Consider the following 25,334-nt stretch of genomic DNA (forward strand, 5'->3'; position numbering starts at 1 on the left):
AGGGATACAGCCACTCAGTTCTAAAACTAATTCCTCCTCCCCCAAACAAGGACAGGATTCAGGATTCCCTGGGAGCTTCCGAAAATAATCTATTATGACCACAAAACAGGGGGGAAAAAACCTAAAATGAAAGTCTGAAATTTGATGCAGAAATAAGCCTGCCGTCTCTGCTCTATATTTTGAATGCTCTGGAAAAATACTCGGAACTAAATTTGGGTTGGGGGTTGAGGGGCAAGAGCTCATATAAACAGAAGAATATTTCTGAAACTATGGGTCATGGCCCTCTAACAGGGTCCTGGGAGAGTTGCAAGGGGATTCCAGAGACCCTGGCCCTCCCTTCCCAGAGTAGCCCACAGTCCAGTCGCTATGGGGAAGAGAAGTAGGGAAAAAAGAGACCCTGGATTTGGGCATAATTGGGGGCAAAAGTGTGGCAGGAGCCCTCAGCAGGCCATTGCTGATGGCGAGTCTAACTCATAGGTACTGTTCCGTCATCCGTTAGTGTAAGTATCTGCTATCTGAATATCGTACTGGAGGCCAACACACCAGGGCCTCTCAGGATTCTGGCCTGCAGCACCTTCCTGCCAGCCCCTGGACACACATGAATGTCCAGCTCAAGATCAGGGAAATCTTTTCCTATCTGCAGGCAGGACTGGAGCTCAACAGTGCTCCTACAGACCAGGCTCATTTTTCTACTTCTGCATGGCACTGCAATAATCTGTTTAGATGTTTGTCATTTACACACACATACACACACCCCATCTCTTATACTGTGAAATCCTCGAGGTATTCTTCAAGGGCAGAAACAGTCATACTCATTTCTGCATTCTTGGGCCTAGCACAGAGCTGAACACCTAGCAAGCAGTCAATGATTTTTCTGAAAGAGTAAATAAAAGGAAGAATAAGTTATTCACACACACACACAGAAATTATTTTGATAGTTATGAATATACAAATCGATAAAATGTGAAAAAGCCTTTGGAGCAAGTTTTCCTTCTCAGAAATAAATAACAAAGATTGAAAAAAAAAATTGACCAAACATTCTCCTGTCTCTTAGAGAATTTCAAACACTTTTCACTTAGCCAATGAAGTATGCTAGAATAGTTAGAAATTAAAATTCTAGGGACACCTGGTTGGCTCAGCAGTTGAGCGTTTGCTTTTGGCCCAGGGCATGATCCTGGAGTCCTGGAATCAAGTCCCACATTGAGGTCCCTTCATGGAGCCTGCTTCTCCCTCTGCCTGTGTCTCTCCTCTCTTCTCTGTGCATCTCATGAATAAATAAACAAAATATTTTAAAAAAAGAAAGAAATTAAAATTCTAGGGGCACCTGGGTGGCTCAGTGGTTGAGCGTTTGCCTCCGGCCCAGGGCGTGATCCTGGAGTCCCGGGATCGAGTCCCACGTCAGGCTCCCTGCATGGAGCCTGCTTCTCCCTCTGCCTATATCTCTGCCTCTCTCTGTGTCTCTCATGAATAAATAAATAAAATATTTTTAAAAAATGAGAACTCTAGACAAATCGAAGGAACTCAATATTTGCACATTGATTAATGTGAAAAAAGTCTGTTTTTTTATATTCCATCACACTTAGTAAACAGACCCATTCCAAACATTTTATTATTTTTAATACTACCATATAACTATGGACTGTATTAAAAAAATTTTTTAGTGGAATCAAGCGATTTTATCTTCTGTGTGTGTGTGGGGGGGGGTTGTTTTTGTTTTTGAGAAAGAATGCATGTGCATGAGAGGTGGTGAGGGTGCTGTGGGAGAGAGTGAATCTTAAGCAGGCTCCATGCCCAGCACAGAGCCCAACGTGGGGCTCCGTATCACAACCCTGAGATCAGGATCTGAGCTGAAATCAAGTTGGACACTTAATCGACTGAACCACCCAGATGTCCCTGGACTATGTAAGTTTATTTCTTCTCAACTTCTACTTTTCACAATGGGCTTGAAATTGTTTTTGCTACTTAACTGTTTAATAAACCTGTATTTTGGCATGCATTTGACTATAGCAATAGGATGTCATAATGGCCAGCTTGTCAATACTCTGGTGAACAGAACTGCATAATCAAGAAAATCATTGAGGTGACCAATGGGAGTGAATTTAATAAGTAGGCATAGCAAGAACCCAATTCTCACATGATCTGAGTACTGAAATAATCATTTCCACCTGCCAATTGCTATCACAGATCTCAATAAAGATTGCTGTTTAAGCACCATCTTAAAGTTAGTAAGTTTATAATAGCAATAAAGACAAAATGCACTGGTGTTCAAGCTGTGATTTATGATGCTTTAAGCTCTATAAAAGGATGGCACCTGGATTCCCCTGGCCTAGTATATTGACCTGAAGCTGGTCAGGAATTGTGACTGGGCATAGAGAGTCACCTTTCTAGCATGAAAGTGAAATCTGGAAAGGAGTACCTATCAAGGCATGGACTTCACAAAACACTGCATTTGTGTTTCTGATGTTAATAGGAATAGTGGTGGGAACAGAAGTTACAGCCATCATTATTGTATTCTAAGAAGAGACAATAGGCAGGTCCTATGGGTCCTTCTCCTGGGTTAAGATTTGCTGCTCTCATCACTCTCATCAGAAGTTGCTCTAATTATCTAATTATTCCCATTTCAAAGATGAAGAAATTGGTGACTAGAGTAAAGAATTTTTCCAAAGTCATATAGCCAGAGAGTGGCAATGCTAGGAGTAGAACCAATGTCTCTCACTGTCCTTCTCTTTTTCCTGCTCTACCTTCCCACTCCACCTTAACTTGGGGTGTTGGCCTATTCTATAGGATTAAGAGGCAGGAACTACTTCGCTTCTGGAAAAGGAAAGGTAAAGAAGAAAGGAAGGGGACTGAGTTGTGAGCAAGATAATGGGAAGCTAGCACAAGGTGGGGGGAGTAGTAAAACACCACAGGGATGGGGCAACAAGCATTTTTATGAACTGTGATGCCTACGTTGCCAGCTCAAGTTGTCTGAGTTGCTTTGATGTCAATCCTCCTCTGTCTCCTCTACAAAAGCTTTAGGAATGCTCACTGTTCTCATGATCAAATGCACTATAGAACTCAAAATGGTGTTGGTTGCATTTTACATCCAAGTGAATTGGCTGTACTCAAGCACCATACACATGTAGAATTACAAAACAGGAAAGTGGAGAGAGGGTCAGGAGAACTTTAAAGCTCTGGCAATCTGCAAAAATATACTTTCTGTATTTCTAGAAGTCACTGAATTAGCAAAGATGGGACCAATCATTCCTTCAACTCCAGGGGCTCCCGGTTGATATGTGGATTAAACCAAAGTACTCTCTCAGGAAACTAAGTTCTGGTCAGGGTGGAAAAACCTTGGGAATTTTGTGAAGTCTGGTTTCCTTTGAAAGTTCTAACAAAAACAACTCCTGAAGTTCACAGTACTGGCCCCCTAAGGGTATTCTGGTCTCATCCAGCCAGGTTATGATTTTAAGTAGAAATGTTTTTAAAGGAACTTTAGTTTCAATGTTACATGGCTTATCTTGAGAAAGGGAGAAATAACCCAGAAGCCAAAGTGGGGAGAACATGTTATCATTCTGTGTTTTAGGAGTATTTTTCCTGAAAAACAAAACAAAACAAAACATCATTTTCTTTGATTGAATGTTCCACTATCTTTCAGGGGCATGGAATTTTAAATGCTTTTAATTTAGGCAATGAACTGTGTCAGGACAGCTTAATTGCCAATAGAGCAAATGCAGTTTGCAGTATTTACATTACAGTCTAGTACTTCTGCCTAAGTACAACAGAAAGTTGCCAAAATATGCCTACAGAATTTGGCACCTTATAGTTGATAAGTGTCTAAGATGGAATATCTTCCTAAAGTCAGTACTGAAAAGTTTAAATTTCCTATTTTCTTGAGACAGTATTTTTTTAAGATTTTATTTATTTATTCATGAGAGGCCCAGAGAGAGAGGCAGAGACACAGGCAGAGAGACAAGCAGGCTCCCTGCAGGGATCGATCCCAGGATCCCCAGATCACGAAGTGAGCCAAAGGCAGACGCTCAACTGCTGAGCCACCCAAGCATCCAGAGACAGTATTAAAAATAGTTCAATACATTTGTTCTAACTGGAAAGGACTAAGCTACAGTAAACAGCAGGATACTTGGTTACAAATTCATTAAAGTTTCTCTATATCTTTAAAAAGGCTTTCAGAGGATCCCCCGGTGGCTCAGCGGTTTAACACCTGCCTTTGGCCCAGGGTGTGATCCTGGAGATCCGGGATCTAGTCCCACCGTCAGGCTCCCTGCATGGAGCCTGCTTCTCTCACTGCCTGTGTTCTCTGCCTCTCTCTCTCTCTCTCTCTCTCTCTGTCTCTGAATAAATTTTTTTTTTAAAGATCTTAAAAATAAAAAGGCTTTCAGCACTTATTAATAACCTAAAGGAAAATAACTAAAAGAAAAAAGGAAAAGATCTAAGATACAAGAAGTCTGAACAATGTTTCCTATTTGGATCAAGAGTGGTCCTGTTGACATTTATTTACAGGTAAATCAACACTGAGTGTCACGGCAGAAACAAGGAATGGATTTTATCTCAGAATGAAACAAGAGCAAATTCTAATACAAACCATTCGTTTTCCAAGTTATAAAGTTAATACTATCCAGTCATTCTTTTCCCAATAATGAAGATACTGTAATCCTGTCAAGACTTTATGTGTAGTCAGCAAATTTAAGCCCTGATAAATCAATTTATATTACTGGGAATTAGTGAATGTATAGGGAAAAAGAAAAAGAGATAACAACATTTCATTTCCAAGTGAATAAAATTATTTCCCCTATTTGACATTGGGGAAATACAAGGTGCTGCCTTAACATTGGGAAACAGTAACGATGTCTAAACTTTTTACATATAATCTCACTTCTTATACTTAAAAGGAAAAAAAGGTTCTACTCTGTGAACTTTACTCAGGATACTAAGTATGTAAGGCAGAGCTAGAGCACCTGTATTTAAAGAGAGTTTGAAAATATTACAATGGCTTAGTTTCTCCTGTAAATGGAGAAGGTACAAGCTACTCTTTCATAATACATCTCTAAAGAAATTTTCCAGGACTGACCAAAGTCTGGATGGTCCAAATAGATACCAAGATCAAACAGCTTAAGCTCTGCTTCATTACTCAGTTAAGTCCCAAATGCCTATTAAGTCAAGAGCTGCTAGCATTCTACTTTTCATTTTCAGGAAAACTATCAGTTCACCATTCTAGCTCTGATTCATCCTCTAATAAGCAATAAGTAGAGCCAAAATGGGAAAAGTAGAATGTGGGGAGGGAGGGTGCATTACAAAATATTTCAGGAATGGATCATAAATTTAAATACTCCAAAATTACCAGGATATTGTGGAAATAATTAAGATTCTTGCCATTCGTGATGTTTGGGTAGAAATAAGAAATCTGACTCATCGTAATGACAAATTGCTCTATAAAAAGGTAATTTAAAAAGTTTATTATACCTGACACACAATGTTACATTGGTTTCAGGTGTACAAAACAGGGATTCAACAACACTATTAGTTATACTATGCTTACGGCAAGTATAGTTACCATCTCTCACCAGACAATACTATTGACTGTATTTCCTATACTGTACCTTTTATCTCCATGATTTATTTATTCCATTTATTTATTCCATAAATGGAAACCTGTATCTCCCACTCCCCTTCACCCATTTTGCCTATCCTCCCAGTTCCCATCCACTCCACTCCTCCTGGCAACCCTCAGTTTGTTCTCTGTATTTTATAGGTCTGATTCTTCTTTTTGTTTATTTGTTTTGCTTTTAAATGTCACAGGAGTGAAATCATATGGTATCTTTTTGTTTGACTTATTTCAGTTAGCAAAACACCCTCTAGATCCATCCATGTTGTCAAAATGGCAAAACCTCATCCTTTTTTACAGCTAATGATGTGACACACACACATACACACAATGGAATATTGTGTATTCCATTTTTACAGCCATAAAAATTATTTGAAATAAGCAAATGTGACATACCCATACAGTGAAATATTATTTAGCATAAAAAGAATAAAGTACTGATACATTGTATAACATGGATGAACCTTGAAAGCATAGTGTGAAGTGAAAAGGCCAGACAGAAAGCATTACATGTTGTATGATTACATTTATATGAAAGGTCCGAAGCAGGCAAATCCGGAGACAAAACACATTAGTCATCTCCACTACCTAGGGGTAGGAGAGAAAAAAAGTGATTGCTAATTGATAGGGTATTTTTAAGGTGAAGAAAACATTCTGGGATGAGATAGTAGTGATGGTTGTACTACATTGTAAATATGCAAATGCTACTGTACTATACACTTTAAAATGGCTAAAATGGTAAATCCTATGTTTTTTATCACACACCAAAAAAAATGTGATTTGATCTTCCACATGGTTTGGACCAGACCAACTCTTGAGTTTCAAATCCCACCTGAAAGACCTTCATGTGATAATACAAGGAATTCAGTTTATCTTAGAAGGGCTGAAAAGTCCCATCAATCCTCAGGACTTCATGTAAGACAGTCAAAGCTAAGTCACACACTAAGTTAGCTTCAAATGGGAACATGGTTTCTACACACTTCTTTTTCCATTTAATTAAATTGCATTAGTTAGGTACCCATGATGAGCTGGGCACCAGGACAATTATTTCTATTAACATTGACAAAGGAAAGATGAGTAAGACGCAACCTATCTTTAACCAATTTGCTTAGAGTCCAAAGGAAAGACAGACAGATGGCGAGAGGATTGTAATATAATACCAAGACTGAGATATGTCCAGGTTGTGTGGGGACAGCAGAGGATGTCAAGGGTCAGGAGAGGCAACAAGCAAGCAGGACAAATTGAACCCAATCCTCTGTGTAAGAAACAGGCAAAGCCTGTCAACATGATGAATTTTCTGGTTTCTCCCACTCCTTTCCAACTATCTGAACTACTTGGACTGGCTGCATGACCACTTGTTAGAGATATTTTAGACACAAAACCCACAAACCACATATAAGCTAGACTGGATGAGCACTAAGACCCCTTCTGACCCTAGAGTCTAGATTCTGTGATTTCCTTAGTGAAGACTTTTCCTAAGACTTTCAGAATCACTTTATCCATGTCCTATTTCATTTCTTCTCTAAAGAAGTCTGTTAAATTTGTTTTTAAAAATCCATACGTTGGGCAGCCAGAGTGACTCAGGCGGTTTAGCGCCGCCTTCAGCCCAGGGCGTGATCCTGGAGACCCGGGATCAAGTCCCACGTCAGGCTCCCTGCATGGAGCCTGCTTCTCCCTCTGCCTGTGTCTCTGCCTCTCTCTCTCTCTCTCTCTCTCTCTCTCTCTCTCATGAATAAATAAATAAAATCTTAAAAATAAAAAATAAAAATCCATACATTTAATAGACAACAAAGTCCTCTAGAGTGTCAACAGTAATGCAAAAGAAAATGACAGCAGGAGAGAGCAAATCTGTCAGGAAAGTGAGTATGGTTCAGTATCTCATAGAGCTCACAATACTACTGTGGTAGGTGCAGGTCACATCTGTGTCATGGTATAGGTGAGCCCGTGGAAGCCTGTTGTCTCTTACTTAGGAGCCCGGACTCTAATATTAGACCTAGTTTTGAAAAAGCCATTATTCTTTAGAAAATATTCAATTAAATCTCCGCTAGCTTTAGAAGAGATCAGAGCAATCACAAAGAATTGCTGAAGTTAGATAATTTGTGTTTGTTATAAATATAATTTACTGTTAACTCTGAATGTGAGGAAAATTTTATTATTCTCTAAAAGAAAGACAATGAAAACTCACATTTTTCAGACCGTTACACATGGATAATATTCTAAAATATCCTTGTTTCTAGAAGAGAGAAACCTGATAAAGTCATCATCAGATATCACATCCTTAAGCAAACAAACATTTTAACCAGGGTTAACAAGTAGCAAAACTATATAATTTGTGTTTCTTCTTCTATTAATTTTCCACTCACCATAGACGGTTCCCAGCAGTACTGAGAAATAAAATATGGATGATGTGTAAAATGGATATTGTCCCTCTTAGGACAGTGAATGCCCAGATATTTCATGGGGAGGGGGAAATCTTCTGTTGGCCTCAAGCTATTCTAAAGAAGGTCCCACCATCTAAAAGACTGCTTTTTGATTAATCACTTTATGGCTTAAAATGGGATCCATAAAGTGAAATATGACTAATCAGCAAAGCATAATAATTGAGAGCATGGATGCTTGCAGCCAATTCCCTATGTTGAATCCCAGCTCCATTTCTTACGTGTGTGACCTTGTTTATCTAAACATAAGGGTAACAGTATCTACCTTTTAGAATTTTTAAAAGAAATAAGTTAAAACATATAAAGCACTGATAATATGTTTGTGCATGGTTAAAAATTTAGTTATGAGCTACAGAAAGGCCCTCAACAGATGTTACAAACTGTGGGCACAGTCATCACCTGAGGCATCATAGGAAGGTTCTCCTATAAAGATGGATTCCCTCAGTCTTCTCCAACTGTTTTCCTTCTTGTGAAGTGCTCTCCATTTGTTACTCTGGACCCAATTCCCACCAGAGTTGTTGATAAAGTGGGCATACTACTCTACTGCTGGTCTGGAAATTCTCAAGGACAAGCTATATGCAAACTCAGCAAATAAGACATCTCAATTCTGTTTAGAAAGAGGCAAGGGTGTGTATTAACATACTTAATTTTAATTACATTGTCGTATTTTCACAGGGGATCAATTTTGTTCACCTCACAGAAAAACTACCATGCCTTTTAAGAAGTCTTCTTGTCATCATGCCCCCAGAAGGAAGAAGGAAGCTCTTTCCAGTGAATGCTTCTGACCTATGTCCAATCGAAGTTTCTGTTACAGTACCTAGCACCTGCTGCCTTGTATTAAATCAACCTTGTACACATAAACTAAGAGGAAGGGTTGAGACTTGTCTTTTCATTATCTCATAGTCTAATACCTGGTTCTTAGTAGGTCCTACATAAGTATTTAATGATCAACGGATGAATGAACAAATCAATAAACACATTTCAAAGCATAATTTAATCTCTTCCAAGATCTACGTTTTCTTCCAAGTTGGCCAGTGTCCCCTGAAACCCGATCCTTTGGGTCACTCTGCTTTCTTTTCTAAATTACAGGCAGTTTGACCTAGTGGCTAATAGCAGTGACTCAGAGTCATTTGGAACCTCAGTTCTCCACTTACAAGCTTGGGACCTTGAACATGTTAAGACTCCATGGGCATCAGTTTCATCAACTGTAACATGGGGATAATACTTAATGCCTATTCCAACAGATGTCAAAGGATTAAACACGTCATATGTGGAAAGCACTTAAAAATGACTGGCATACAGTAAGCGCTCTTTTAAGTGTTACTTCTATGCTATAAAACCATGGTTATTTTTTTCCATTCCCTTAGTTCCTATGGAAGGAAAGTCTTATCTATATTGTCCCTTACTGTGACTTATGGTCAAAATTGCCTTCCTCACATCCTGCAAACATCAAACTGCTGGCATCCCTGGACTGAGCCTGAACCCTCTTCCTAAACCAACTTCTCTCTGGGCACACACAAGTCCCATTAAGCTTCCCCTCTGCCACCACTCTTTCTTCCCCACATGGCAACATTATAAATGTCATCAGCCATTCTCCCAAAGTTCTTACTCATATCATTATCATGACCAACACATCTCCATGGCTCACTGAACTCTGGCTTTAGTCAGACTTGGAGATACTTCAAAGTCCCCTATGATTCGTGAGAAGGATAAGAGAGTTGTTTGTCGGAAATAATACAATGTGTCCTGAATGCGATGCCCTGTTTCCACGTATTTGTCTATCGACCACTCTCTGGCTTGCTACAAGCTTGGTGAAGACCTCTACCAGATACAGCACCAAAAAGGTTGAGACAGCTGCAAAGGTTTCTGTTTCCCTGGAGATGGAGTTTCATGGAAGGCTAAGAATCACCACAGCAACCAGACTACAAAAACAGTCCGTGGGCTTCAGCCTCATAACTCTGGTAAAGCAATTTGTACTCCGTGAAAAGGCTAGGGCACAGAAGTTGAAAAATGATCAAAGTAAACACTGCTCTTCAAGCACCATTTTGTTGTGCTGATTTCAAGGCATCAAGTCACAGCATCAAAGTTCTGTTATGAAAGATGCACATCAAGTGCCAGGGATTTGCTGGGCTGAACTAACTGCTCCGGTGCGAAGGTCTAGAGATAAAGTCATAGCACATTTTCCAAAACAACCATTTCAAATCTGCTCTAAGAGCAAACCAGGGTAAAAATGTATACCATTATATCAAGTTACCCTGACCATGTTAGAACAGCTGTTGATCCCAACCCTGGATTTAAAAAGAGAGGGAGAGAGGTGATTTTTCTGATGAAAATCTTAAATAGACTTTAAGCCATACTGACCTTACATAGACTAATTCCTATAAATTTAGGGGGAAAAATCATCTAACCTCATTTAAAACTAAACGAGAAAACAATCTGTTCTAGGGTCTCTAATCTATCAACCTATGCCACAGTTTAAATAACAATTAAGGAATTATATATTATTTCTATACTATATAGAAGCACCAACTACAAAATACAGCAACTTAGAAACAAATTTCTTCATGAATTTGTAAAAGGCTTCAAGTTTTAGTAATACAATTATAATTAACTATGTTATTTTAGCTTGAATACACAGAATATTTTAAGGAGCTCCAAGTGGTACATGTGAGTAGCCTTACAACATCCTCAAAAGGTAAGAAAAACATACAATTCCTATTATACAGAAATTATAGAAAAAATCCTCAGAACCTCAATTATATTGGCAGTACACAATGTATTAAAAAAAAAATGGTAGGGAGAAATTTGTAATTCAAATTACCCAGAACAGAACATTTAGAGATTTGATTAGAACAATGTGATATGTCCACACACTTATCACATTCCTCTTCTCTAAGTGCACCCCATGTATACTGTTGCTTCCTGAACCTGTTGGGGAGAGGGGCTCCACTTGTACATTTCTGGGGTTTCAGCAAGAGGCTCGATCAATCAGTAGGGAATCAGCTATCTATAGAACTTATTGTCTGACAGGCCCCACTGGCCCAGCAGTTTGCAATACATAAGGAAGTAATTAGTAATGTCTAACACTAATTGCTTCACAGACAGGAATGAATGGCTCCACTCCTACTACGTCTTTTCTAGTTTCTCCTTGTTTTATCTCCAGGCTAATGGCCATGAAAGCTACTAAGCTAACAGGGAGAAAATGTTATTTCATGTTTTGTACAATCATTTATTCATTTGGCAGATACTAAATGGCCAGTATGTGTAAGGCACTTTGGTAAACTGATCATTCCCAAAGCATGGGGATACTTAAGAAAGGTTAAAAAATCAGAAATTTTTACCTATAGTTTATGTGTTCATGTTTATGGGCATTAAAAACATTATTTCATGTTAAGGATGTTAGGGTAAAACCAGTTGGGTTTTTTTTGTTTTGTTTTGTTTGGTTTGGTTTTTTTTAGATTTAAAGAAAAATAATTAGATAAATAGTAATACAGGTAGTATATTGACAGTGCAAAAACTGTGAAAACAGAACACATAAATGTTTATTTGGGCCACTAGGTAATGAAAGGTCTTCAGATGCAAACTAGATATAAAATTTGTCCTTAAGAAGTTCACAGCTTAACAGGTACAAAAAGATCATCTCCAGATGTCTGTGGGAGGAGAAAAGGGGGCACTTCCACTGGGCTCTGAGGACAAGTAGGGGAACAGGCAGAAAGCAGGTGGCAAGAGCAGGGAGAGCCTCAAGAGAAATGTCAAGGCAGGGGAGGGAACATGCAGAGGTGTGGGGACCATTTAATTCAGATGGAGCTGAGGAAATGTACAAAAGAATACAAAGAAATAAAATTGGGAAAAGTAGACCAGGGCCAGATATCAATGGGCCATGAAAGCCAAGCTTAACTAATCAGTGAAGGCAATTGAAAGAATAGCGTGTAATATAATTCACTGAGATGTGACCATGGCTTGCCTCCTGATAAATAATGGGCACATCAATTTCTGGCATATCAAGTTATCACTTAAATCACATTAATGCATTAATTTATTAAATCCACTTCAATTGCCTCACTTATATGCCCAAAGTGTGTGTGTGTGTGTATGTATATGTATAGGTACATACGTATGTATATGTATATTAGAGCTTAAAAAATCCCATCTTGGATCCCATTCCAAGTTTTATATGGTATGGTTACTGAATTATCAAGGAATATCTCACAAGGTAAGGAAATAAACTTTAGTCCTCAAACCCAATGTTCCCAGATGTAAAGAATTTGTCCTCTGGGATATTTCCCAGTTCACAGGCCCTCAATAATGAACACATGTTGAGTTTGGGGTATACTTTAACCATAAATAATCAATGAATCAGAAAACTACTTTGAGTGACTTCCCTTGAGCACTTTTACAAGGAACAACTCATAGGGCCTGGAAATTCTGGTCCTGGTTATAGGCAAAAATCCTTACCTCCAACCCTTAGTTTTCTACAGCACATGAAATAATTCTGCCAGTCCTCTCTCTCCTTTACCATCCCTACAGGAAAACAACTCTGACATTCTCCACCCTAGGAATGTCTTCTTGAGATGCCAGCCTAAGTCTTGTCACGAACAATAAGTTTCCAGTACACACTAAAACAATTTTTGGGTCATAACCTCTAGGGTCTTCTTTTTGAAAAAGGAAGTAAGTTGGGCGGCCTAGGTGGCTCAGCGGTTTAGCACCATCTTCAGCCCAGGGCATGATCCTGGAGACCTGGGATCAAGTCCCACATCGATCCCTGCATGGAGCTTGCTTCTCCCTCTGCCTGTGTCTCCACCTCTCTATCTTTCTCTCTGATGAATAAATAAAATCTTTAAAAGAAAAAGGAAGCAAGCAAACTGTTGGTAAGCAATTTTGGGACGAAAACAGGACTGTCTGATTTACAGACATGATTTATTGTTTGCCATCAAGGAGAAGTAATAATTATCCTTGCCTGAGAAATGGAGAAAAGTAACTTTTACTATAAACCACAAACACTAATGCTTCTCAATCTTTTATTAAGTGTGAGGCTCTGGATATATCATTCATTTAGGGGCGGGGGGCAGGGAGTGATGCTGAAGTATCTTATTTTGGGATTCAGTTTCACCATAAATGGAGAGGCTAGACCAAAGCCTATAGTTATTTGAACAACAGACAGTAACAGTCTTTAAGACAGATCCCTAGAATAGATACAGTTGAGAAGAAAAATTAGCCTAATGTGACTGAATCATTCACTCAGAAATGCCAGGTCACACTAAATGATTTGTGTACTCAATTAAAAGATTGACCAAAGTTTAGTTTAATCTGTCAACGTGAATACAAAAGAATAAAAGAGAAGACGTTTCTTCTTTCAAGAACTGAAAATATTCCAAAATGAATTTTTTGAACTTTTCAGACCAGTATGAACACGCTTTAGAGAATTTCTTTCCTTTTTTTTTTTCCTTTTTTTCCTTTTTTAACTTAACTCTGGGCCAGTGTGTGTCCTGCAGTCCTTTATGTCAGGCAGAAGCAAAACAAATCATGACATACTCAAAGCTAATTCTAAGGGCAAATCAAGAGCTATAGTGGTCTACCAAAATAGGTAGTGTTGACAAGATAATAGTCTTAAGACAAGTTAATTTATCTGGTTTTGTTCATTTCTTCTAGACATACTTTTCAATGAGAGAGCTTCATGATTTATACTGCATTTCAGGAAGACTGGCAGATTTTTCTATTTTCTATTGAAATACAGAACTTCTAAGAAATAAAAACATGATTTTAAAACAAAAGAGTCAATGCAAATAACATTATTACATTGTCATGTTCTAAAAACAGTTTTGTTGGAATAATCCTCCTTAATAAAGCCAATGGCTGCTCTTGGTTAAACCATAAATCATTAGGCTGAAAACAAGTCTCAGTCATTAAAATTGACTCATTTAGTGACTGGGAGTTCTTTTGGGCCAATGGGCAAAGTGCTAAATGGTCATTATTAGGCACACTGGCCAGCTCTGGATCCAAGGTGCAAAGTTATGAAGTGCTCTCATTTTTCTTCCACTTTTTAAACTTCTTCCTGCCATTTTCCCCCCAAATACTTTACCGGCTATTCCAAAAGAATAGGGAAAGGGCTAAAACTAGAACCAGTGGACTTAGTTACTGCAAGCAGCACTGATAAAATCCTGAAAGGAGCAAGGAGATAAAACACAAAATGAAATTTGTGTATAATAAAACCACTGATTTTTAGTGGTAGAAGAGATTTTAGAGATATTCTACTCTAAGTATTTGTTGTATATAAGGAAACTGAAGGCCAAAGAGGTAATGGCATGCCCAAGTTCCACAGCTGGTTATGGCATCATTGGGACTCTTACCCAAATAATCATTCCAGTAACCTAGCTTCTACTTATCCTGCTAATGGAACAGTCTACATCGCTCCATATAGAACCCGGTCTCTGCTATTGGAAAAGAAGGGCTCCCCAAGCCTTCAGAATTCAGGGCCAGCCTTTTTAACCATTAGACAAGAACACAGAAACATAAGAAATGCCAAAGAAACAACTTCACCCTCTGCAAAGCACCACATGATCTGACCCTTAACTAATCCTATCTCCTATGGCTTTCCTCCTTGAACACTCTACTCCAGCTACCCCAGTCTTCTTACCTCCAATAGGCTCCTTCCAAGCTGAGGGTCTTGACATTAGCAGTCCCTTGGATCTGTGCAGGGCTCCTTTCCATCATTAAGGTCTCTGTTCCAGTACACCTCAAAGAAGCCTTTCCTAAACACCCTAACAACCCCTTCTTACCACTTGAATGGGTACCCGGTGTTCAAACCCACATAAGCACTGAAGGCTGAAACTTTGCCTTATTTACCACTGTATCTCCATGCTTGTGCAAGGTAAACACTCAGACATTTTTAGAATGAATAAATGAATCAATGTATGAAAGACAAAAGGCAAGATGAACATATGGGTAGACTCCACAACATGATGCTGAGAAATCCCTCCATTTATATTTTTACATAGAAACATATACATACATATATATGTGTATATATGTATGTATATATGTATATAACTCTGAGCTGTTAATATTACCGGGAGTAATAATATATGTATGTCTTTAAGCATATATATGTATTTTAAATATATACGTGTATATATATATATATATATATATATATATATATATATGTTTTTATATAAAATTGAAGGAAAAAGAGGGCTGCTGTAGATACAGAAAGTTACCAGAAAGCCTACTGGCCTCTATCTAAAGCATATCTGCTACGTATTTCTGATAAAAGGTCATTGCCAATAAAAAATAAATAAAACAAAAATAGCTTTCAGCCTACTTGAAATATGCAAGAATTCAAGATCAAGTCATAATATATCTCAAAGTTCACCTGATTGTGCCAGCAGGAGCCCTGCAGTGCTGAATTTTTGGGCATGTGAATGATATATTGTTTTATTGAAACATTTTCCAAGATTCCTTTCCAAATTCAACTCCGTGGTCTTTTTATCCCTAAAGGGCAAAACACTAACCTGTTTCCAAGCTATTTGGTAATATTTTGGCACAGATTATCCAGTAGAGAGAGTTGTTTGTATAGAACAGAACTATCGTTAGTAACAGGACGCCCCAACCTGCCCCTCTCTCTAAGCTCTTAACCTATACATGACAACCCAGCTATTTATATGTAATACTTGCCAGATGGCTATTTCATTGTAGTTCAAAGATTCACCTCCAATCTGACTGAGTCAACAAACAACACCAGGAGCGACACTTAAGCCCATGGTTAAGGAGGGCAAAGAGGCTGAGATCATCTAACAGGAGCAAGAGCAGGGGGAGAACTCACTATCCACTCTATCTTTGCTACCTTTGGCAAATTCTCAAGATTAGGAGTGTCAGGACTACCGACGCCTGGCACTGTGCCTGACAGTAACAGGTGTTTAATAAATATTGATTTAATGACTGAATCAATGTCTAAGCCTTGGGAAAACCTGCCTTGCCCACAGCTACTCACTGCACATCGACCCCATCTATAGGAAGTATGTCCTGCAGATTTGCCAAATACTTCGTAGCTCCCAACCCAAGGCAGAGTATTTAACCTCTCACAGCCTAAATTTCCATGCCTGTTAGTTCTAAACAAGTCCCTTGTGGAGGTGTTGAGAAGACTGACCAAAATGCCAGTTTCCATAATCCTCTGAGGAAGCAGCTCACTGGTGTTTGGCTTTGGCCCTGATCAGAGTGGTACCGTCACCTCCTGCCTCTAGGTCCTTGGATTTTGAAGCAGGATGACAAACCAATGACACCTACTTACCTGACCCTCAGCCACCTGGCTTCCTAATAAAGAACTAAAAGGTTCTTGTGCCATTTCCCAACCTTTCCAACCTTTGAGACTTAGGTCTCATTAAGGACTATGCCCAAAAGACAGAGCTCAGGAAGCACAATTTCAACCATCTTCACAGGTTTCTTTACCCTTCCTGCTCACGCAAGCCTAACCTGGGCAGGCCAAGCTCTTGCTCTCCAAATTTTACTCCAATTCTGGGGACTTCAGAATCTAACAAAGACTGGTCCTGAGAATACCACATTCATTCCATACCTAATCACAACATTTCATCTACTCTAAGTTCCCATATTTTAGAACAAAAGCTCAGTCACCTGTCTTTCCATCTGGAATATGCCGCCAGAGAAATAGGCACCCAGGGAAGTGCTAAAGCCACAAAGTCCTTCCAAGGCAGCTCCAGTCACCAGATTAGGAGGTAAAGCTAGAGGTTTTCATCAATCTGTGGCAGGGAAGTTTGGAGACAAACAATTGTCTTTAGAGGTGTATCTAAATTGCCTCTTCCAGGGCACCTGGGTGGCTCAGTTAAGCATCTGTCTTTGGCTCAGGTCAAGATCCCAGTGTCCTGAGATCGAGCCCCACATCCGGCTCCCTGTTCAGCAGGGGATCTGCTTCTCCCTCTGCTTGTGCTGTCAAATAAATAAATTGCCTCTTCCAGTGTTAAAGATTATACCAATTTATCTAGCTTTGAAGACCTGAGTACACAATTGAACACCCATTCTCCCACCATAAACATCAACAGACAAGGCTATCAGGCACAAGCTTTCACAGCTGCCAAGGTACATGCTGTCCTCAATGTATTTCAGATTCCTCAACTTGGCTCTATGTTATTTACCAGCCTCCCCCCTAGTCGTGGAAAATTCTCCCTCTAGCCCTCAGCCAAACCACATCCCTATTTCAAACCTCTCCAAATTCTCACCTCCAAAAAGCATTGCCAGGCTAACACACCTGGCTCCAATTACTCCAGCAACAAGCCTCCCCCCAGCCCCACATCCTTCCAACATGCCTGATTCCTTAGCACTTATGTGTTTATCTCAGCCCAGCTGTACTTGATTAGGTCTATTTGGTTAAGTTTTTATCATATGTGTTTAGGACAATAATCTGTTTCTATGTCTCTGTCTTTTCTGTTTGCAGGTGTTGTTCCTTGCCCTGGTCCCCACATCCACGCACGAGCTCCACGAGCTCCTGCCTTCCTCACTCCCACAATGCTTTGCACTGACACACCATCTATGAAGGTTGCTGTCGATAACTGTTCAGCTGCCTGGGTCTAATTACATGAGGAGGGGCCTTTGCTCAGGCAAACTGAAATGATTAGTTCCTCTAATCTTCAGTATTTCATTAAATAAAAGAGAGGGGGAGATTCTTTGTGTGTACTCTGTCTGATAAAACAGAACTGTTTGGAAAATCATGAAATTTCTATTATACAAGGCAGTAAGATCTAGGCAGCAAAATTCAAAAGCATTTTCCCAAGTATTTTGAGGCCAGATTTGTCCCAGATCTGTAAATCCTACTTAATCCAGGTTTTCTTAAAAAGAAAGAAAGAAAGAAAAAAAGAAACCCACACATATAAGAAGACATCAGATACTCTTAGTTTACATTTCAGTTATTAGAGGTGTTCCCACTGGACGTTGAGGGTTTCTTTAAAGATATTTTCTAGTTTAACAATTCCAGTAACACTTTTAACTCTACATTTCAATTGACATCTTGTCCTAAATGCAAGTTATACTGTTTTTCAATTTGGAGGACTGGACTAACTATATTTAAAAATGTAACCTTAACTCTCAATGTAGACTAAAAAAAAAAAAGGAACTAAAAAAAACTTCCTGAAATATTAGAAATTTTAGATCTCAATCTTCCCAACCTCTTTTTATTGACAAATGAATGAACAGAGATTCATATAGTTCTACAGATTTGCTCAAGTTTAAACAAAAAAGACCTTGACAAATGGAGGACCAAGTTCTCTATTAACACTCACAATTCAGCATTCTGTTTCCACATCTTGAAACCTGAATTAGGAAAACATTACTTTATGACTGACCAAACCTACTAATACCAATAACTCGATTTTCCAGAAAATATATTTCCAAAAATTTCCAAGTAAAAAAGTCTCAGTCTATTTAATAAAACTTACAATCCCCATGTGCACTTGTTCATTCAAGCATTTATTTCACATATATTTATTGAGTGCTTACTATATGCTGAGTACATTCTAATGGAGATCTTGGTGCATAGAATAAAACATCTCACAAATATTCTAGTGGAGGGGACAGACAATAAACACATCTAAATATAAATATCGTGATATTTTATCAGGTGATATCAGTTATTTTTAAAAAGTAAAACAGGGGATCCCTGGGTGGCTCAGCGGTTTAGCACCTGCCTTCTGCCCAGGGCATGATCCTGGAGACCCGGGATTGAGTCCCACATCGGGCTCCCTGCATGGTGCCTGCTTCTCCCTCTGCCTGTGTCTCTGCCTCTGTGTCTCGTGAATAAACAAATAAATCAATCCTTTTTTAAAAAAAAAAGGTAAAACAGGGGCACCTGGGTGGCTCAGTGGTTGAGTGTCTGCCTTTGGCTCAGGTCATGATCCCGGGGTTCTGGGACAGAGTTCCACATTGGATTCCCTGCAGGAAGCCTGCTTCTCCCTCTGCCTGTGTCTCTGCCTCTCTCTCTCTGCATCTCTCATGAATAAATATATAAACTTTAAAAAAAAATTAAAAAATAAAACCGTATTTGGAGATAGTAGGGGTAAGTATGGCTATTTCAAGTGTGGTGGTCAATGAAGGCCTCTCTGCAGAGGTTAAGGACTGGGTAGGGATGGATGAATGGAGGGAGCAGTGCTCCAGGCAGAGGATGGAAACAGGAGTGTGCTCTGTGCCTCTGGAGGACATCAGGACAAACAAGAGCGGTACAGTGAGATTGGTGCAAAGGTGGGAGAGGCTGTGCTGGAGGCTGAGGATTTTATTCTAAAAGCAATGGGAAGCCACTGCAGGAAGCTCAGCTAGTGAGTTCTGCTACTAAAGTTTTAAAAGGCTATGAAGAGAATAGATCTTATTAGTTAATGATAGCAGCTCACACTCACTGAGTGCTTTTTAAAGCCCAAGCACTGTTCAAAGCACTTGTCACATTTTAACTATTTTATTGCCATAATGTCTAAGAAGTAGATGCTATCATTAAAACCTGTGCAGAGTCACAAAGCTCATAAACAGTGGAGCCAAGCTTCCAACAAAGGCACTCTAGCTCCAGATCTTGCCCCCTGAAGGGAACTGGGCTGAGTTCACTGTGTCTCAAATAAAGAGGTGACGGAGGCGCTACTGAAGTTCGTGGTGGGTGTTGAGGTGGGTCAAGTGGAGGCAAGGTTCAGAATATATTTTTATGATAGAATAAATAAGATTGGATGTGACATCTAAGAAAACATAGGAGGTCATGGATAATACCAGTGTTTTTGGCCTTGGCAACTGACTGGTAGTGAGTGTCCTTTACAGAGATGAAAACCAGAAGCAGTGAACAATATGGGAGCAGGAGAACTACATGGAACTTAAGAGAATCTCCTCAGCTAATGAGACATAGGGAGTGTATCAGCAGTTTGTGGCTGCTGCAACAAATTACTAAAAGCTCGATGGCTTAAAACAACAGAAATTTATTCTCTCATAGTTCTGGAGGCCAGACGTCCAAAACTGGTCTGAGCCAAATCAGATTACTGAGCCAAAATCAAGGGGTCAGCAGAGCTGTGCTTCCTCCAGAGGTTCTAGGAGAGAATTCATTCCTGGCCTCTCACAGCTGTTGTTATTTCTTGGCTTGTGGCCCCTTTGCTCCCATCTCTGCCTCCACAGTCATGTGGCCTTCTCCTCTCCAATGTCAAGCCTCTACCTTACAAGCACACATGTGATTGCATTTAGAGGCCACCTGGATAATCCAGAAGAATTTTCTCACCTCAACATCCTTCAATTAATCACATTTGCAAAGACTTGTTCTATAAAACTTTCATATAGTAACATCTTGGGAAACGGGATGTGGGCACATCTTTGGGAGCCATTACTTAGTCTATCACAGGTGTGGACAAAGAGTTAGCAAAATGTATTCCTCCTTCACATGAGAATTTGGACTTCTGGTAACTATCCTAACTCTGTAACGCCAGTAATCTAAAATAGTATGTCAACTATAATAAAAGGCAAGTTCCTAATGGTAAAAAATTATCCCTAACTGGAAAATTATACTAGGGTTGGAAAGTTTAAAAATACCTGCTAGGAAGAGAGATTTGGGGGTTTCCCTTATAAATTGAGCATTTCCTTCATAGCACCATGGAAACTATTCCTATATAGTTTCTAAACCAGGGCAACATACACACACCATCATATAGCTCTCCTGGCATTTCAGCCATCAACTAGAGAGCTCTGGATGACTATATGAACTGATGTATGGACAGCCACAAGGCATCCAAAAAGGAGGAACACCATGCTGCCCTGCTGCAAGCTGTGGTCTCTATCCTATATCCCTTTAAGTAAGCTAAAGCCACCTGTGCCCTGGGATAGTCTCTTGGGTCTGAATGTTTATTTGAACCCAAGAAGACCCCCTGGGTGTTTGTTAACACATGTAATATAGATATCATTTCAGCTTAATTATTTCCATTTCTTCCTCCACCAAACTCTTTAAACACAGTTACTAGCAGGGAAAAGGAACAGAGCCTTACATCTAGTCGCCTTCTGGTGGTCTCACTGTAAGCAGAATGGCTAAAGGGGGCAAAGGGAAAGGAAAAACTTGGAAAATGCAAATTAATAAATTCACAAAAACTGAGCTGACTGTGCCCTCGAGGAGGAAAAGTGAGTAGTACCTTCAGATGAATAGGTCATGCTTCCTGCACTAGGCCTTCAAGAGGCCTACACTGCAAGATTAAATACCAAAGTCCCAACCCACATCTCTGCTGGAAATGTGCAAGTGGACTCATTACTCAGAGCCAAGATAAAGGATAAATCTTTATGAGTACCGTAAGTATGAGTCATAAAAAATAGGAAACACATGTAGGACATACACACAGTAATAGGACCGAGCCAGGGAAGTGTTTAGGAAATGTATATAAAAACACATGGCAAAAACAGAATTAAATATTACCCTAGTACACAGCTCCAAAACACATTGAAAAACTCACAGCAAGTCAAGGGTTCCTATCACTCTAGTCTCTAATAAACAGAGGTCATTTCCCTATTTGAAAAGAGGCTGGGTTTTTTTTTCTTTCTTTTTTTTTTTTTTTGCAATGCACAAAGGAGGAGAATGGAATCAAGAAAAAGTAACTTTGAAAGATTTTATGATTTGGGAAACCTGAACAGCTTCCAACTAAAACACTGGGAATTAGATATTTACACCATTAAAAACCTAACAAAAAATCGGAAGGATTTTTTCAGTGAAAGACTTGTTCACAATGGCAGCACTGCCATTTCACTTACATTCTCACTATCTTAACAATCAGCTATGAGAAGGGGAGAAGAAAAAGCGGTATCTTCAGCTCATATGAAAGCAGGAAACAGCAACACATACTCTGCAACATACAAAGAGCAACAGAGGGGCAATATTAAAGCCTCTAAAGGGTACAGAGCTCTGCGGGAGGAACTATTGGTGGGGAACAGGCTGAGTCCTTTGGCCAAGAGCAAAAGATAAAAATCTGGTGGGGGGGGGGGGTGTTCAGACTAAAAATGAGAGTAATTGGCCCCCTTAAGTCCTTGGGGGCCAGATGATGAAGGCAAAATGCCCAAACACGACTCATTATTAGAAATTAAAGTTTTCAATTGCCTTGGAATCTGAAAGGCCCTCAAATTTGAGATCAAAGTGCCAAGCAAAGGAGACACCCTAAATGTCCATAAATCTCACACCAAAGCATGCATATGCATGTTCAGATGGACCTTTATCTCCCTTGGACTTGAGCTTTCCTCTGTATCTTCAGAAACTGATTCCCAAGGAAAACAGTACCTGCATGTCTTTCTACTAGAAATTGAGAGGAGTAGGAGAGGAATGTGCATTATTTTTAACTTAATAAGGGTTAAATTTACTTAAGACTTCAGGCAAGCCAATGCCCTTGAGTAGCTATTTGGAGGTAGAAATCCCAATACAACCTCCACTCACAGAAAGATCCAAATGTCGACCACTAAAAGACCACCCACCACTATGAAGCATGGCTAGAGCTAAGAAATGTGATATCCCATTTTCTGTCTGCCTTGCATGTCTTGGTCCTCAGCAGGGACCATATCTCTTTTTCCCTCACTCCCAAGGCACCTGCACATGTGCTCACATCACTAGGAGTGAGGCCACACTTGCCAAGAGCTCATCTCTTAAGATAATGAATGCTGTTTCAACTTAAATCAGTACCAATCAAATCAAATATTGAGTATCTACCCTGCGGCAAGCCCACTGCTAGGCACATAAAACCTACAGCCACAACACCAACTTGCTATAGCAGATTCAGAAAGAATCATATGAGTGTACACATGTATCAACAAAGAAAAATTGTTTTCATGGGCACAATGTGGTACCTGGGCTGTGGGCAAGAATTAGGCTCTTGCAGTGATTCCAGATCTTATGGATGACTGTCTTTGGCCCATAGTCAGACCCAGTAACATCTAATCTAGTCTTTCTATCTTCAGAAGAAGCCAAATCATACCTGCAATGTGCCTCTTTCCCTCAAAGGATGTAAAAATTCTAGATTCAGCCAAAGGACTCTGGAATTTAGATGAAAAAATGCCATTAATATAAAACAGTATTGTAGCATGTCTTGGACTAGAACCCAGACAATACAGATGACTGTGGGTGAGCAACCATTCCCAGGAGTCCAAAGTACAGCCATTTCAACTTAGTTTTAGCATTCTAAACCAGGAGGGCACTCAGAGCAAAATTCTATCAGAATATTAAAAAATGGTCAGGGTGCCTGGGTGGCTCAATGGTTGAGCATCTGCCTTTGGCTCAGGTTGTGATCCCAGGGTCCTGGGATGGAGTCCCACATCAGGTTCCCCAGAGGGAGCCTGCTTCTCCCTCTTCCTATGTCTCTGCTTCTCTGCGTCTCTCATGAATAAATAAATAGAATCTTAAATACATATATATTAAAAAATGGTGATCAATAAACTTATTTAAAAAGCCAATTCATTAACAAAAAATATTTTTCAATCCCATTCTTAGGAGGTAAAAAGAGCTATCAAGTATCCGGGCATTGATACTTTAGCATTTCAGACAAGGTCAGAGAGCTCAGAGAAAGGACAATTTCAATTCATCACCACCAGTCTAGCTGAGGAGCCCTGGCAGTCTGGAAAGGCAAGGAGAGGGCACACATTTGCTATGGAAGTCAAAGCAACAGGTCTTCCAAACACAGATTCAGACTCCTGCGTCTTTAAGAACAGACCCTCATAAATGGATTGCTTCTGCTGGACACCATGCTCTAAATAAACAGACTCTTCTGGCCGACACACAACTTCCTGTAGGGTTCTGGTGGGTAAAGCTTGAAAAGGCTGCCAAAGCCAATGACCAGCAGTTTTTGAGCTGACTTAGAAAACAAGCTACAAAGACTTGAGTCCAGAGTAAACAAAGGAAAAAGCCACATTAAACAGGGAACAAATTACGATACAGGCAGGGATATTTTAAGTGATCTCTAAGCAAAAAAACAAAATAAAAAAAATCAAGTTATTAGGTATTTAACAATACAGGGTAGAGTAAAATGCCCTCTCTCAACCAGAGGAATTAAGGTTAATTAATTCCAGCGATATTAAGAATTGGCTGGGAATCACCTTCCTGCATCAAGAGGACAGATCATTCCTAGCGGCCTAACTTCAAACCTGGCGCAGATCATACGAGTGACCCACGGGAGCAGCGTGGAGTCAAAAACCATTTATAGCTTTTTACCCAGCTGAGAGTAGAAAGGAATGAGTTTAGTAGCAGATGACTACAATGTAAGAGTAAAGAAAAATGTAGCAAAAAAACCCGAAATGGACCTGGGGAAAAGACTGACACTGAGCTCTGGGTACTTTAGAGTAAACTGCAGGAGCATGAGGTTTAATTGGGTAAAGTAAATCAAAGCTGTAATACAAAATGAAGGATATCAGCTTAGCTACAGTGGTTAAGAGGGACCTAAGGACAAACACCAAGTCCACTGATATAATGCAAATCAAATAAAGGTACACTGTGGAAAAGGGGAGGAACCTGGGGCACCTGGTGGCCGGGTCGGTTATGTCTGACTCTTGATTTCAGCTCAGGTCCTGATATCAGGGTTGTGGGATGGAGCCCTATGTCTGGCTCCTTGCTCAACAGGAAGTCTGCTAGAGATTCTCTTTCTGCTCTCCCCACCTCTGCCCCCCTCAATCTCTCTCTAAAACAAATAAATAAACCTTTAAAAAGAAAAGCAGAGTAGCTTAAGAAGGCTTACAGTGATACTTTAAATAACATCCTTAGTATCATTCAAGAACCCAATATGCACAAATGCAAAAAAGAGGTTCAAGACTTGGTTCCTGCCCCTAAGGAGTACACTCACCAACTGGGTGTGCAAGATTAACACACCATGATTCAGCAGCAAATAATATAAGAAAATACACAATCCCATACTCTGATTAGGTACAGAGTGGGGTCGAGGGGAGAAGAGGGGATTCAGAGCAACGTTTAGAAGAGCAGGAGAGGGAGAAGAGTAAAGGATCACGGAAGGTTCAGCACAGACTAAGAGTTCAGGTGGAATTAGGAAAACAGGTGTGGAGCAATGGATTCGCCTGAAAGATCACACGTGCAGCTTGGGAATCCACACTTAAGCATCTCTAAAGGATTCTGAAGCAGAGGGTTCACATAACACACACAGTTGGAGAGACACGGATCCATAGGGTGAGTCCAAAGGCTTCACTCATGCAGCCTTTCCACTCATCTTCCACTTTCAAGCCCCAGCCCACCCCACTTCCCACTGTCCCCATCCTCTATTCTAGTGGTTGGCAAGCTCTCTCTGCAAATGGCCAGATCATAAATCTTT

General features: G+C 39.8%; 1 protein-coding gene and 1 long non-coding RNA gene across 6 annotated transcripts in view; both read right to left on the reverse strand.

Annotated features, from left to right (window-relative positions):
• The window catches only part of TGFBR3 (transforming growth factor beta receptor 3), a 194,068-nt gene that overhangs the window by 79,211 nt on the left and 89,523 nt on the right, over window positions 1-25,334 (reverse strand). The gene's annotated exons all lie outside the window — the stretch shown is intronic.
• On the reverse strand, window positions 5,760-9,933 carry LOC140637949 (uncharacterized). The gene is made up of 3 exons (XR_012035071.1): window positions 9,650-9,933; window positions 8,440-8,647; window positions 5,760-6,190 (listed from the first exon to the last, which is right to left on the reverse strand). It is a non-coding gene; the product is annotated as an uncharacterized lncRNA (long non-coding RNA).

Source organism: Canis lupus, chromosome 8 (assembly GCF_048164855.1).
Source record: "Canis lupus baileyi chromosome 8, mCanLup2.hap1, whole genome shotgun sequence".
Lineage (NCBI taxonomy): Eukaryota > Metazoa > Chordata > Mammalia > Carnivora > Canidae > Canis > Canis lupus.